Source organism: Lepisosteus platostomus, chromosome 21 (genome assembly GCF_059453375.1).
Source record: "Lepisosteus platostomus isolate fLepPlt1 chromosome 21, fLepPlt1.hap1, whole genome shotgun sequence".
Taxonomy (NCBI): domain Eukaryota; kingdom Metazoa; phylum Chordata; class Actinopteri; order Semionotiformes; family Lepisosteidae; genus Lepisosteus; species Lepisosteus platostomus.
In genome coordinates this window covers 11,991,286-12,006,961 of record NC_142631.1, presented here as the reverse complement: position 1 = coordinate 12,006,961, position 15,676 = coordinate 11,991,286, and positions in this window count along the sequence as shown.

Sequence of the window (15,676 nt, the reverse complement as noted above, 5' to 3'; positions counted from 1 at the left end):
CATATAAACGGTTGACCCTGCGCTCTGACCTCAAGCTTCCCTCTCCCTGCCCGTGTGTCTCATGGAGAGCAAGCTGGGGTATGCAAAAGAAGACAAGTTCCTAATGCAAGAAATTGTAGATGGCTAATGAAGTTATCTTATGCTCCACTATCTGAGGAATCATCACAGTTAGCTAGTTACAGTACATGACTTAGGCTCAGACCCATAATCAAACAGTTTAACCTGCACTCACAAGGACACTTTTACTGATTAAAACAATGGTGAATTTTTAATTTGAGCTGGAGAGAGGGGCTGTTATACCTGTGGTCCACCCATGAGAGATGGTCAAATTATTTATTGTGAATAATTATTTATATAACAAGGATTGTATAGAAGATGGGGGTTTTGAACATAGACTTTGATAAAAATTGACATGTGGTAATAATACCAAAGAGCTCCATCCCTTGATATCCTTGTAATGTGTCCATGTGTGAAAAGTCTTTATAGGCATACGATTACCCATAAAATATTTTCACCTAGAAACCAAAGATTAATTTGATGAGCCCAAACATTCTCCTACTTTTAGATTTCAGACACAATCCTTCTGTAGTCTTTAATACTTATGTACTTTTTACTTTCTTCACTATTCCTTATTTTCACCGCAGTAATAGATTTTTAAACTCCTGTTAATTCATTTGCTGTTTTTCCACCTGTGACCAAACCCCCATTTAAAAGGTAGAACATTTCCCATAGCAAATTATAAAAGCCTAATTGTGACAGACTGATCCATTAACTGCTGTTAGCTTAATTTTAAGTGCAAGTGTTCCTCAGAAAGAAATATTTGAAACAGCTTATGCAAAGCATAAAAATAGAATCAATAGAAAACAAGTGACAGCAAAATGCCTAGAAAACACCATTAAGAACTCCTTAAAGATGTATTTAGCAATATAGAATTATGTAGTGAATAATACACAACATAAGGAATCCGTGTTTTTACCAGTTCAGCAAAACATGGATCTAGTTTTTTATTCAGAGAAAATTAGATTGAATAAGGATGGCTACTTAATAATGTAGTCACTGCCAGAAGGAATAAATAGATAATCCTTCTTCAGATACTTTGTCTTAGTTATGATTCTAACATATTGTAATGTTACACATCAGGGATTAGGGTGCTCTAACTACCAATCTTTTACATGGACAAGAATCAGATAAAACAGACACAAATGTAGCCAAAAGGTATAAACTAGTGCATGTTATTTATAGTTTTAAAATAAGACAACATAATTGCAACCAAAACAAAGTCTACTAAATCTTCTGTGAGGTATTTACTGTATATTTTCAGTCCCTCACTGAAGCTTTGCTACATACAGTAGGATCTTGTCTCTGTCCCGAAGTGGCAGATAAAATGCCACAGAAAGACTCTTCTCCCTGATTTGTAAACTATCACCTGACCAATCATCTTCTCAGAAGTGGTCAGGTGATCAAGGGGTGGAGCTTATTCCCCACACCATCATAGTGAGTGTGGTTGAAATATGGGTCTCTATCTTATCTGAATTTTCTACTCTCTTACAATATTCATTAAAGAAAATGCACTTACAGTGCTCAGTTCAGTGTGTGGTAAGAGTATACAGTCAGACTGAGTTATTGTTAAGCCCTCATCAAAAAACTTGCTTATTTATAATCTGAAATGAAAAGCTTCAATTGATGTAAAAAGACACAGCTTCTGCTCTTTAAACTTCTGTGCACATACACACAAAAGTAAATATGTAAAACATCATCACATTTTTTGTGCAGTTAAAAAGTGAAACCATTGTGTAAACTCCCTTAAAGTACTCTTTAATCCACATGAAAATCAATCTGCTGCAAATACATTATTAATAGGAAGAAGCTCCTGTTCCTTTCCTCACATACTTTAATTGTTTAATTCACTGCCCCAGTAAATAAAAAAATCAATTTATAAGAACTGAATGTGGACCCATTCACTCTTAATCTCAGTAATTCAGCCTGCATGGTACAGGCTTCAGTTTGACTTGTTGGACACAATGTTCTGTTTGTTTTCTTCTTCACGTTCAGCTATTGCTTTTAAATATTTATTTTTTTAATAAACATTTTCTTTATTGTTAAGATGAGTCTTCTAGTAAAAGGAGCTCTGGCCAGGCCATTTAGTCCAGAGATCCCCAGTTTAAATGCAGTACCAAGACTATCTGTAACAATTCTAATCCCTCTCCCTTAAGTGCGCTCCGGCTCTTTCGCATTTTACCTGATCTCCTGCACCTGCTTCCTGTTCCAGTCTCCCCTTTAAAAGCCTGATGCTCCCACTGTTCCAGGCTCAGTAATGGAAGATGGACGCCACAAGGCTTGCCTATTTTCCGGGTTGTCTGAAGGCAAGCCTTTTCCCTGTCGTCCTTACCATCTGTGTGCGGGGCTTGGAGCGACTGGCCCCATTACCCTTTTTTATTCCCCCAACCCTTCGCTGGATCCTATTCTGGCTTTTAACCTCGTTTGTCTTTGTCTTGGATTGATCACCCGGCTTTGGACATTTGCCTCCCCGCGGATTTCCCTACAAATACCCTTTGGACTTGTTTGTCTGGGCAATGCCCCCCGAGCACCTTCGTCACGCCCCCCTGTTCGTCTACCAGCCCAGTTCCTCTTCAACTCCCCGTATCTGTTCACTCTCTTCCGGATTGTGCTTTCCGCATAGGGTCCTGAAAGACGCTATGTGACATAATCTAAGCAGCAAGGCACCAGTAGATGTATACCACCTATGTTTTGGTTGTTACAGATTGGTCACAATTTACTAGACCTGCAGCACAACATCTACTATTGAATGTCCTCAAGAGATTGCATTCCCCTTAGTGACCCCTTCAATTCTCCAACAATTATTAGATTAGTTTTGTTATTTGAGCTGTATGATCACACTCAAAAATGAAGTGGATGGTCTGGTAACAAAGATCTTCGGTATTGCTTTGTATATCCAAAATACTTTCCTTTGGTGTAGCAGCCGAGAAAATATATAATGGTTATTTCCATCCATGTATTTTCTAACCACTTTATCCAGTACAGGGGATGGGATCCCAGTCTATCACAGGGCTAACAGGAACAAACAGACACATGCATTCTCACCGGGGCCCATTTTGCCAGAAGGCACTTAACCTATCTGTACTGTATGTCTTTGAACTGTGGGAGGAAACCAGAGCAACCAGTGGAAGCACATGTAAACATAAGAGCAACATATAAACTTCTTTCCTCAGGTATGTGAAAGAAACAGAGTCATAGAGAAGTACCGCATTTCATCTTAATTGTTTTTTTTACTGAAAACCTGTGTTATTTGTACTTTACACTTTGTCAGTGAAAGAATTCTTGTACCAGTGATCCTCCCTAAAATGACTGAGCCACAGGATTTAAAGGGAACTCAAACACCTCAATAAATAAAAATATAACAGTAGTTTCTGGGTTATTGAGGTATTATTTAGTTAGTAACTTGACTGATTAATTGATTCAATTAAGCCGTTTAGAACTCTGGCTTCCCAAGAACAGGAGTGGGGAGCCCTGCTGTTTCCTGCCCTGCTTTTTCCACCTGTAGTTCATGGTTTTGAATATTAAGCTTGATTTATAGATTGGATCTGATGAAATTAACAAACTTAAAAATAAAGTTTTCTGTATTACACATCATTATGAGTTTCACCATTTCCATTGACTAGGAGATGCTTGCTGAAACTTCATATTGCAAAAATGGCTTTATACTGTATTTGACTATTGTCTTTATGTAACTTTATTCCCATGTTATTCAGACTATTGCTTTTTATCACTTTGTATCCAAAGAGCCTACCTCGTTTTCTTCAGAGGTTTCATCAGATGTGCTAACGTATGTTTTATAAATGATTTTTTATTGAAAGATTTGTGTTCAGTTATATAGTGCTTGCTTTAATGAGTACCTCCTTAAAAACAACACTGTGTATCCTTAAGAGCTATTCTGTTTAAATGATTTTAAAATCAAAGTAATAATGCAAATGGACATAGCCCCATTAAAGCTAGTGGGAAATGTCAAGAAGAGGTGACATTTGTGTTCATGTAGCAACATCATGTAAACAGTTCTGGGCCATTATAATATTCCTTTCAGGAAGATGGGATGGTACAACTGCAGATATTCCCAAAAGACTGTATCCAAGCTGTATTTAAATGTCAATTTAATTACACAGTAACAGATTATAAGCATTCATTTCTTGCAGCTATTGTATTTTGTGCACATAATATTATGCTTTGAAGGATAAATTATTAACTCTAATTTGTCTTCGTTTTAACTGAAATGTCACCTGGGCGTTGGATTGCCAACGTTTTGTGTTTTGCTTATGAAGAAAATCTGAATGCAGTGTATTCTACATGTATAAACATAGTACAGTAAACCCTTGATTTAACAGACTTTGCTTTAGCACCAATTGCAACAAATTCTGTATTTTGGTAAATCAGAAATACCAGACTTTCCCTGGATTAACAGCGAAATGCTCTAATAATTCAACAAGGTCAAATAAATACTGCGTACCATAGGTTTAAACTTACAAAAAATTAAATTAAATTCAATTCAATAGGGTCCAATAGGGGTTACAATGGGTTTTGTGTTTCATATGCTTTAGCAAATTTTATATAGTATATTTACGACACATTAAATAAAGAGCTTATGCTAAAAAGCCACAGGAACAATTTTCATTGACTGTGTTGATTGTTTTTGTTATACAGTAACTCAAAATTACTCAAATTACAAAAAAAAACCAATAAAAACAGGGGGATCTGGTATTACTGTATAATGAATGATCACTCTTGGTTTGTGCTTCTTCATGCATCAAAGATAATAAACATGGGTGAGGTGTTTTCTTTTGTGCGTATACAGTACATTTAAACTATGGATGTTCATCCTTGCAAAAATGTTTGAGCCTTCCTTTTCACTGTAACAACATAAACATGCTTTAACTTAAACAACCTTTAACCACCTCTGTGCTTGGTACTTCTTGCCCATGCTCAAGATCCAAGATCCATGTTTCTGCTCAGGTCTGTAGCGCTAAAGGACTTTGGATGACCATGTTCCCCTCAGGAGAGTAGCCACATCACAGGCATGGGGTTGCAAATTCCACTGCTAAACATCTTTTTGCCACCCTAGTTACCACCTCATTTTAAGCCTCACCTAAAATCACAATGGTCTTAAATTTACCAACAAAAGAAACAACCATGACGTTTTAAATATTTTCATATATCCACTCCAGAGCTAGTACTGTGTCTCTTATGTTTTAGCTTTTAAAAAAAATCTGAGATAAGATCAGAGATAACAAAACAATAATAATAATTCCTTACACTTACAGTATATACCGCTATTCTGGACACACCACTCAAAGCGCTTTACATGTAATGGGGATCCCCTCCACCACCACTAATGATGTGTCAGTGCCTCTTGAATGTTGCAAGATTTATAAAGCTTAAAAAACAGTTTCAGATAGTTAAAAACACTTTTAACGCACAAAACAATGTTTCTTTTATAAAAACTGAAAAACCATTACATAAAAGAAAACTAAGGGATTCAATTTTCCTAATGTTCTAATTTGGTGACACAAGTGCAGGTGCAACAGTCTGTAGCAGGGAGTTAACTCACAGTATGTTACAAATTAGCAAATGTCTAAAAGCGTATGTGCTGAGTTTGGCTCATAAACCTGTTTAAAGCAGAAGGGAATATCAAAGTACACTAATAGCATAGCTTAGGTGAAGCTTTATGGTTATGTATACATTATTTAATGAAATAATATATATATATTATATAAATATCAAGTAATAAAATTACTGCATAAGAATTATATTTGGAGATAACTGAAACCAAATGAACCAGAATTGTTTTTAACTAAAACTATATAAATAAAAAACAATGAATGTAAACTTGCACGGAGAAACACACTAAACAGCATATTATAATTGAAAAACATTTTCTAAGTGTATACGTTCTTAATTTTATTCATGTACATGTTGTTAATTGATATTAATTTGAACCTTGCAAGTGTTCATGGGAAATGAAGTTGAAAAAAAGCACATGAAATCTTTCCAACAATAACAACAGCAAGTGTTAATGGGAAATGCGCGTCAAAACTTTTCCAAATCAACTACTGTATTGACTGAGGTAAAGAATTCGATGCAGAAAATGTTCATGAAAAAGGTGGAATAGTGTTGTGTACATTCTTTTTTAATTTTTAGCTACCACTACCAGCTATATAAACATATTTATATTCACAAATAAATCATTTATGACTTTCCTTAACTTAATATTATTTTCAGCTACCAAAATTTCTCTTTAATTACGTGATTCCATATTAAGTGGATTTAAAGAAGTATGACAACAGATTAAAATAAGTTAGTTTTCACTAACATCTAATGCACCTATCGATCTTTATGTGATCTATCGAGTCTTTGGGCAGTGTAACGAATTACACCACTGCACACCACAGGCAATTTACTGTGGCAATGAGTTCTGATGGGGAATCTGAGTGGCCACATTAGTACATCTTCCTTCTTCTTACTCTCATAAATCGTAATAAAACTCTTGCTTCTGAGTGAAGCATACCTGATGACATGAAGATAACATCAGTCAAAACATAACATTTATTTCATGATTGAAAGCAGTTTCGATGTCCTTCTTTATATAAAGTCAGGACAGCAATGTGGAGTAATAGTTAGGGCTCTGGACTCTAGATAAGAGAGTGGTACAGTAAGTTTAATTTCTGGGTGGGATGCAGCTATTGTGTCCCTGACCAGGGTACAATACTCATAACTGCTACCATAAAGATACTATATATGGGCTTCAAGGATATCATAGAAAATGAGAATTTGTTGTTAATTTACTTGTAAAGTTCAATTTGATCAAATCACTAAAAGTACTTAATTTGTGTGGAATCAGAAAGCATTTGTGATATTACTGTTCACCTGATGTATGCAACATGGCTGTGTGTGTGTATGTAGTTCATGACTTTCCACATTTTAGTGTGCTATTTATGAAATTAAATCAGGTGATTTGTACAAATCTTGAAGTGCAGCCAACTGCAGGGAACTGTGTGCCTTGGGTTTTGATATATCCATTAATTCTAATTCTACAAAACGCACTTGAAATTTGACAAGTTATCTTGCACAGTGTGATTCCAATATAACTTTTTTTCTTCTGAATTCAAGGTCCAAGAGTTGAAAGCACAGGAATTGATTATGCTCTAAATGCCAAGTAATCCTCAAATGATTGAGAAACCACAGTGCTTTATTTTCCATTATGGCTTTTAATGCGCTGCTAGGGTCACATATTGTGTGCTCCTGTCATTTCACTCAGAATTGTTTTTTTTTTCTCTTTAATTTTCTGTGGCTGTTTCAACATTCTGTTTTTTGCACCATAAATCCTCACATGGCACTCTGTCACAGAGCAAACTCATCAGTAATTACATTCATATCCAATTAACTGCTTTTACAAGGGAGCTACAGACATTCTCAATTCTGTGTATTACCCTATCACTTCTAGAAATTTCAATGCTCTGGAAGATGTTTAGGACTTCTACAGTTTCTAACAAAAATACTCCCAATACCTGTCTTCTAAACCTAAATCTCAACTTATTATTTTCAGTAATTTAACTCCATAACTAAAAATTGCAGCAAAAGACAATAAATATTAAGGGATCATGGAATTAGGTGATTACGGTTAAGGATTATTGGCCTGTGAACTCTGTAGATTTGTTGTGTTCCCATTAACATAAAAAAGACCAAAATTAAAATATTATAGGACACATAACATATAAAAACTTATAAAAGGGAGACTCTTATTAAATTTAAACTCTTATTAAAAGGTGTTTTGTGCAAGCAAAATAATAGATATATGTATGATAACACGTCCTGGGATATGTTATCGTCCTCAGTTTTCCAGGTTACAACTGGTTGAATGGCCGAAGTTTTGACTTGCTATGAAATAGCGACAACTTCAATGCTGGACATCTGTGATGCAAGATGTTTTACTTCTCTGTGTGATGCCAACTTCTCTTTGAAGCACTGATGAGGATCAAATGGTAAATGGCTCTGGTAGGTGGGCAATGCTCACTCTATCAATGCAGTAAGTACCATGATTCTTGGTCCTATTCCAAATTGGGAAGGTATGACATAGAAAATCATTGGAGATTGAAAGTTAACTATAATCCCCCCCCCCCAAAAAAAAACTATTTCATCCATATGTTTGAAATGTTTTTTTTTATAGGACTGAAATACATTTTTATAATTGTAAATAGTTAAACAACAGCTTTCCATTCAATTACAATATCCTCCTTGTGTCACTTACTGTGTAATTCTGTGACCAAGCAGTGTTTTAATTTTGAAAATCATATACTGTAAATGGTTATCCTTAACCTGATTAACTTGACCTTGAAATTATAATATACTGTAAAGTAATGATATACAATACCAAATTCATCCTAATATGTTAATTATTCTTTTCTTTGCACTCCCAGTAAGATTTAAACCAATATAACTGTTACAAACGAATTTTGGGAGGTTTTCAGTGAAGTAACACAACGAAACATGCATATTTAAAAATTGAAGGCATTAATTATTTGCTTGGTAAGACGTAGTCTTTATTCTCTGCCTCTTTAAATATTAATTCATTGCCTTATGCTAATTCAGCTTTAAATATTAATTAAAAGTGAAAAATACATTTTTGTAAAATGCACTTCTCTGCATTCTAATAATGATAAAGGCAAATATTCTTTGATAGTTAATTGCAGAAATGCCAATAATTAGCTCATTATTTTTTCCTATAACTAATTTTGTGTTTTCACCTTAATTATTGTAGTTCATAGATATTGTTAATCTTGTTTATTTATTTGCAGGAATTCTAATTTTAATTAAGAAAAGAACTGTAATAAATTAAATGAAGAAAGTAATTTCCAAGTTTTAATGAAATGTATGAGAAATATTTTAGAAATGGAACAGTACAAAAACAAAATTAAAAAATGGGAGAAAATGCAGATATCAGCAAATGTTGATTAGAAAGCTCCATTAAACGATCACAAAGTTAATTGAAAAGGCACAACTCTGGTCCTCTTCATTGCTATGTCCATGTGGAACTTCTGCCAACAGTCAGAGATTATATTGATTGACACAGTTCTATGAATTGAGGCCTTGTACCTTTTGATTCTGTAAAGCAGACATTTAATTGATCCCGCCCTTCCTCTACATTGTCTGCAATTATAAATAACATTCGGTTTTACAATTTGAAACTTTCTTCAGACAGAAAACAGAATTTGACTTTTTTTTTTTACTTTTCTTGCTTCTCATCTTGTGTGTTTTTCATTCTGTTCTATCTTACATTACCGAGTACATCTTTAGGCTTATGCTAAATTAAAAAAAGGATAATATATAAGGGTGACATGGTGCAGTTGTTAGCATTGCTGCCTCACAGTGCTGGGGCCCTGGGATTAATTCAAGTCCTGGGGTGCTATCTTCTTGGAGTTTGTACAGTATTCAGTTCCTCCCACAGTCCAGAACATACTGGCAGGTTAATTGGATTCTGGGAAAATTGGTCCTAGGCGTGACTGTGTCTGCCCTGTGATGGACTGGCATCCCATCCAGGATGTACCCTGCCTTGTGCCTGATGCAAGGATAGGATCTGATTTTCCTGTGACCCTGAATTGGAAGAAGCAATTAGAAAATGGATGGATTAATACATACTGTAAGAGTGGCATGGTGGTGCAGTGGTCACCATTGCTGTTTCTCAACACTGGTGCCCTGTGCCCAATTCCTGGGGTGCTATCTGTGTTGACTTTGTACCGTATATTCTTTCATATTTTTCCTCTAGGTGCTCTGGTTTCCTCCCACAGTCTAAAGACAACTGGTAGGTTAATTAGTTTTTGGGAAAAGTGGCCGAGGCATGATTGTGTGCATCTTTGATTCTGTGTGTGTCCTTCCTTGTGCCTTTTGCTTGTTGGCCTACTGAATAAAGCAGTTAGAAAATGGATAAAAATGAAAGAGGAAAACATGCCTTCAGTTTTATTATTTTCTATTTATTTTGTTGTCAAATAAAATATTTAGAGCGTAAAATAATAGTTTTTGTTACTATTAACATTAGTTTTGAAATCAGATTATACCTTTTTGTAAATGTTGATTCACCTTAGTTTTTGTAGTAGTATTAAAAATACAGTAGATCTGCCTGAGGTTGGACTCATATTATCCCAGCAACCCTGAAATATTGGATCTTTGCTATGAATATTGGTTGACAGGATATTCTTCAACAATACCAAAATATTTATTATGCCAAGGTCCCTAAGTATGAATTATGAACAATACAGCCTAGACCATAAGCTTTCTACTATTTTTTATCCAGATAATTCTAAAATGGAAATAGTTAATGACCTCAATGTGCTGCAATGACAGGGAGTCTGACTGATAAGACAAAAGAAGGATATAGTTATGTCCTGCCAATATCTACTGTATGTCTTACTTTCCTATTCATAAAGGAAGAAAACATGCTAGCATATTTTGAAGGATGGGCTGTAGTTGTTTAGAGCCAACTCACATAAATTACAGTACATCTTTTTTTTAGATTGTGCATATATTAATTTAACCTTGCACTGTATTTATGAGCAAATGAGTAGATATACTTGTAAATGGTTTGGCCAGATTTTTATGTATTGCTACTGAACAAGGCTTTGTTTTTTTCCAGAAAATAAATGAATGGCAAAAAGTCAGACAAAAACTTTTGCACAATCTGTTGGCAAAGCAAAGGCAAACAATCATATTATAATTACATGGTTAACACAGAAGGGAAATGAGATTCTCCATTATGAGCACTTCATTGCCAGCACCATACAGTGTTAAGTCAACATGTTGTATCCCTGCTTCAATAGCGTAGCGTAAACATTTCTGATTAAGGGAACAGAGCATCACAAACTTTCAGACCCCATTTACTAAGGGGCATAAATTCAGACATTGAACCAGAGCCCTGGATGTGTGTTGCATTGATTGCAATTTTTCTGTTCATCCTGTTGTTTCCTGAATGTGCTTCTACTGACAGACAAGGGCAAGCCCCTTCAGCCTGTTTCTCAGATCACATGACCTCATGTGCTGACCTTTTATATGAGATGGTCATAGTACTAAATGCAGCCTGTAATGCTCAGACAATGAGATTTAAACTTTTCATTATGGACTGTAAGATTAGAATTTCTTATGAAAAAAAACATGACTGGTAAGTACAAAATCTACAGTATGTATTTTATTTTTTAAGAAACTAATTAGCTTCTACCTTTTTGAGTTAAAACAAATTGATAGTGTTTATACTGAATGATCAGAAGTATCAGGACAGTTCCCTTATCTTTAAGCAGAGCGGGCTATTGTAAAGTTGAAAGAAAAGCAAAACTAAATAAAAATTACAAAATAACAACACATTTTAAAATAATAAAATAAAAGAAAAATGCGCTATCATTTCCAAACAGCCAAAACTGGGTTAGCCAAGAAAAAAAAACACTGTCAGCTGATAAGAAAAAGATTCAGAGCTCTGAAGTAAAACCTTGTTTTTATTAACTATCAGCAATATTAAACTATCTTCAGAGTGCAGAGGTGAACATATCAAAATCCAGTTCACAGAAGAATTACATGTCTTGAATTGTAATTGTAATACAGTAGAAATAAAAGGGATTTAAATTTATTAGAAAAGAATCCAGATTAGAATTTGCTGGGAGGTGCAAAGTACAAATATGAGAGGTGAAACAATGTTTTATGGACAGATGAGACCACAACAACCATTTCTAAGTTACAAGTGTGGAAAAGGAGACTGCAAATGCTGTTTCATTTTTGTTTTAGCACATTGAAGTAATCTGATAACGAGGGTAAGCATGGTCATCCCTGGAGTTCTCACTTTATTTCTGACATTAGTAGTGATGGTAACAGCAGATGTAATTCTGAGGTTTACAGAAATGTTTTGTCTGTTTATGCAGAAGAAAATGATTCTAAATGTATTGGATAGCACTTCATCATGCAGTATGATAATGACTCAAAACATGTGGCCAATACACTGAACACCCCAAGAATAGACACAGGCTAATAGCACTGGACCTACATCAAAGGCTTTGCAAAACGTGAAATGATGACAAGAAGAGTTTGTGGATCTCAACGGGTCACATAAGTCATGCATTTATTTCCTCAAAAGGAAATTGGATGGAACCAGCCTCTGACTAGACTCTTACGTTGAAGTCAATGTGACCCAATAATTGTGATGACTTGAAGTTATACTGTAGGTGGAACACAGAATATGTTCTTTTGCTTCAATATGATTAAATGTATGCATGTATTTACCTAAAAATCAAAAGGTGTTGTATTGTAATTATCACTTTAAGTAACCTCATGATTACAAACACAAATTAGTTGACTGTAAAACAAAAATGATGAGTTCACTTTCTGGCCCCAATTCTTTTGGAAGTCACCGTAATCTCCTTTAAACCTGGATAGTGCTAACATCTCAAATGACAGAGTACCTATTGTTTTGATGTAATGGAATTGCCAGTGTGGTAGTAGTGTTGTGTGGCTGTGAAATTACAGTACCTTGAAGCATCTGTGATGAAATCCTGGCAGTGTTTTACCCATCCATCCATTTTCTAACCACTTTATCCAATATCCAAGGTGCTGGAGCTGATTCTGGCAAGCAACAAGCACAAGGTTGGGAACACCATCAGGGCACACAACACACCAGCGCCAATTTTCACAGAAGCCAATTCACCTACCAGTTTGATCGTGTCATCTTGCCATGGCAATGAGTCTTGCCACGCAACAAGCACAAGGTGGGGAACACCATCAGGGCACATGACACACCAGAGCCAATTTTCCCAGAAGCCAGTTCACCTACCAGTTTGATCGTGTCATCTTACCATGGCAATGAGTTTTGACACACAATCCGAGAGGTTTATCAGTTACAATGAGCAACTTACCAAATTAAAAGACTATTGTTGTACTATCTATTCACACAAAGAAAATATATAAAACATGGACCTGGAAATTGGATAATATGATATGTTACAATCACTATGTATTAAGTTGACCTGCTGTAAGTAGTTAATAACAAATCTTCAAAACAGCACTGGAAACTCTACCATATCACACATACAAACTTCAGTACCATTTGAACAACCAATGCCTCACACTGATGCGTTTACAGTAAATGACTGTAAGTCGTTCCTTGATTCATTCAAAACTACTGACCTCTGTTTCCGTACAGTATGACTATCTCAGGAAAGCACTAATGGGTTAATACTTTACTGTACAGTTTGTTAAACACACACCATGTTAAGCATTCACTCCGTCACCTGGCAGCTTAAGAAAGTAGTGTAGTTCTGCATCGATTATTGAAAAAATAAAAAGGTTTTGGGCATTTTCTTGCAGTGTAAAGCGGCATGTTCTTTGTGGTATGGAGCATTACACCTTGAGCATTATGTATGGCTGCATCTATAACCCTGTCATGATGTAGTAAAAAGTAAAAGACTACTCACCAGACCAGATTACTTTATTCCACTGCTCAAAAGTCCAGGACTTGTGCTCATTAAACCAAGTTACAGGTATGTGTTGTTGCACAATGGCCTTGGTTACAAGTGGTTTCCAAATGTCAGCCCTACCGTAAATATGAGCTTTGTGAGTTTCATGACATACAGTACTGTACAGGTGTTGTTGAGACTGGGTCACAGAGTTGTAAATTCAGTTCTGTGGTAATTGTTGGGGTCATTGGTTTGGGGATTTTAGCAACTACAGGTACAGATATGTGTTATGACTGGGTGAGCCAGAACTCACAGCTCCCCAGGGTCTCTGCAGCAACCAGACACTTTCAGTAGAGTAAAGTCAAACATCTCCCGATGCCATGAGAATGCAATCAAGGTGGTATCTGTGCCCTCTGCCCCCACCTAATTGGTTGTCAGCTCCAGGATATTTGAGCCCTCCCCTGCCCACAGTCAGATGCTCTGCCATTGAGCTTTATACTCACATATGGAAGTGCTCGGCTCTGGAAACAGCATGCCAGTAAAATTTTCAGTACTCAGCCTGAGTCAGTCTAACTCCTTGATCCAGATCCTTCGCTACCAACCAGACTTGCTGGGCTGTGCAGCTTCCCTTTTCTTCAGACCTGCTTGGCTGTGATGCACAACTTTCCTGTTCTGCTGTGCCAATATGTGCTGTGGAGTGCATTCTCTGTTCTGCCCAGATGCACTGTGCAGCTTCCCTGTGCTGCGGCATGTATTCCTTGTCTGTTATGTCCAGCTGCAATGCCAATTTTTTGTTCGATTTATTAAATCGATGTAAAGCAAAATCCCCAAATGAAAAAAAATGTGATTGAGAAACTGAACTGAACAAAAAAATGAAATGTTATAATGTGATATCATGTCCTATAAAATCATTTTGGGTTTTGGGTATTAATCAACCTACTGTATATGACATTGAAAAGTGTAAAAAAAGCGGATAAATCATCAAAATAGGAGAAGTATTTTTTTACTACCGTCCTTGACTGGTCTTACATATTCAGGGGGCATAACTTCTCCAAGCATTGAACATGTACACCCGGCATCAATCAGTTAGAATATCCTGAAAATAATTGAAAAACCTCAATTTAGTTTCTTCTGAAATATAGTAGGTCAGGGATTTTTTTTCTGGTAGTTCAGAATAATGAGCCTGGACCTGTTTTAAAAACATGAAGGATCTGACATCTTTAAATTCAACATTCATAAATGAAATAAAAATGTCAACCTTAACCTTTTCATGAGGAGCAGACACAGGCATCCTGCTGAAAATGACCAGAATTTGTCAAATGTGTGACTGGGATAAAATGGTGAAATTATACACAAAACCTGGGGACTGTGGATGTTCTTATTGAGAAAAAGAAAGATTAGTAATTAAGGACAATTTTAAAAATAAAGCAAAGTTTGACACAGTTGTTACTCACAACATATTTGGGCTATACAAATAGGCTCTGACTCCTCTGCAATCCTGTAGTGGATGCAGTGATTAGAAAATGTGAGGATGGATATCACAATATTCACCATGCTTTTACCAAGAAAATAAGGAAATTAATTTCTAGCAGGTTCACTGAAATTTAGTTGAACATACTTTAGCAAATTATATATGCTTAACATTTGTCATCATTAGGGTTGATCAGCAGGGGTCAATGTTGAAAGTCACATTTTGTGTTCAGCTCTCAAAACAAACAACACATCTGTGATGTATGCATTGTAGGATTCTATCCTGTGACTTTTGTCAAGCCTGGAGAAGGATGGTCATTGGTCTCTGAGCTCTAGTTGCCATATGCAGATGCAGCCATTCAAAATGCATGGTACAGCCCCATACTGCGCGAAATTATCTACAGTTCACCGCGTTGTACCGCAGTACGTGATTAGCTGGCCAAAATGACTGACAGGGGCACTCCTGGTGCATTGGTTGTTAGTGAAATGATTTAATCATTTAATCTCTTTATTGTGCATGTTTTAATCCACTTAACATTGAATATTAATATGGAATTTTACAACTAAAGGGAAATTTTAGTAGCTGAGCATAAAAAGAAGAGGAGCATAATGCATCTGAAGGTTATAAACGATATTAATTTAGGAACATAAACATATTATGTAAACTATATATGGCTGGTATTGGTAGTTTAAATAAAAAATACACACCAGTATTC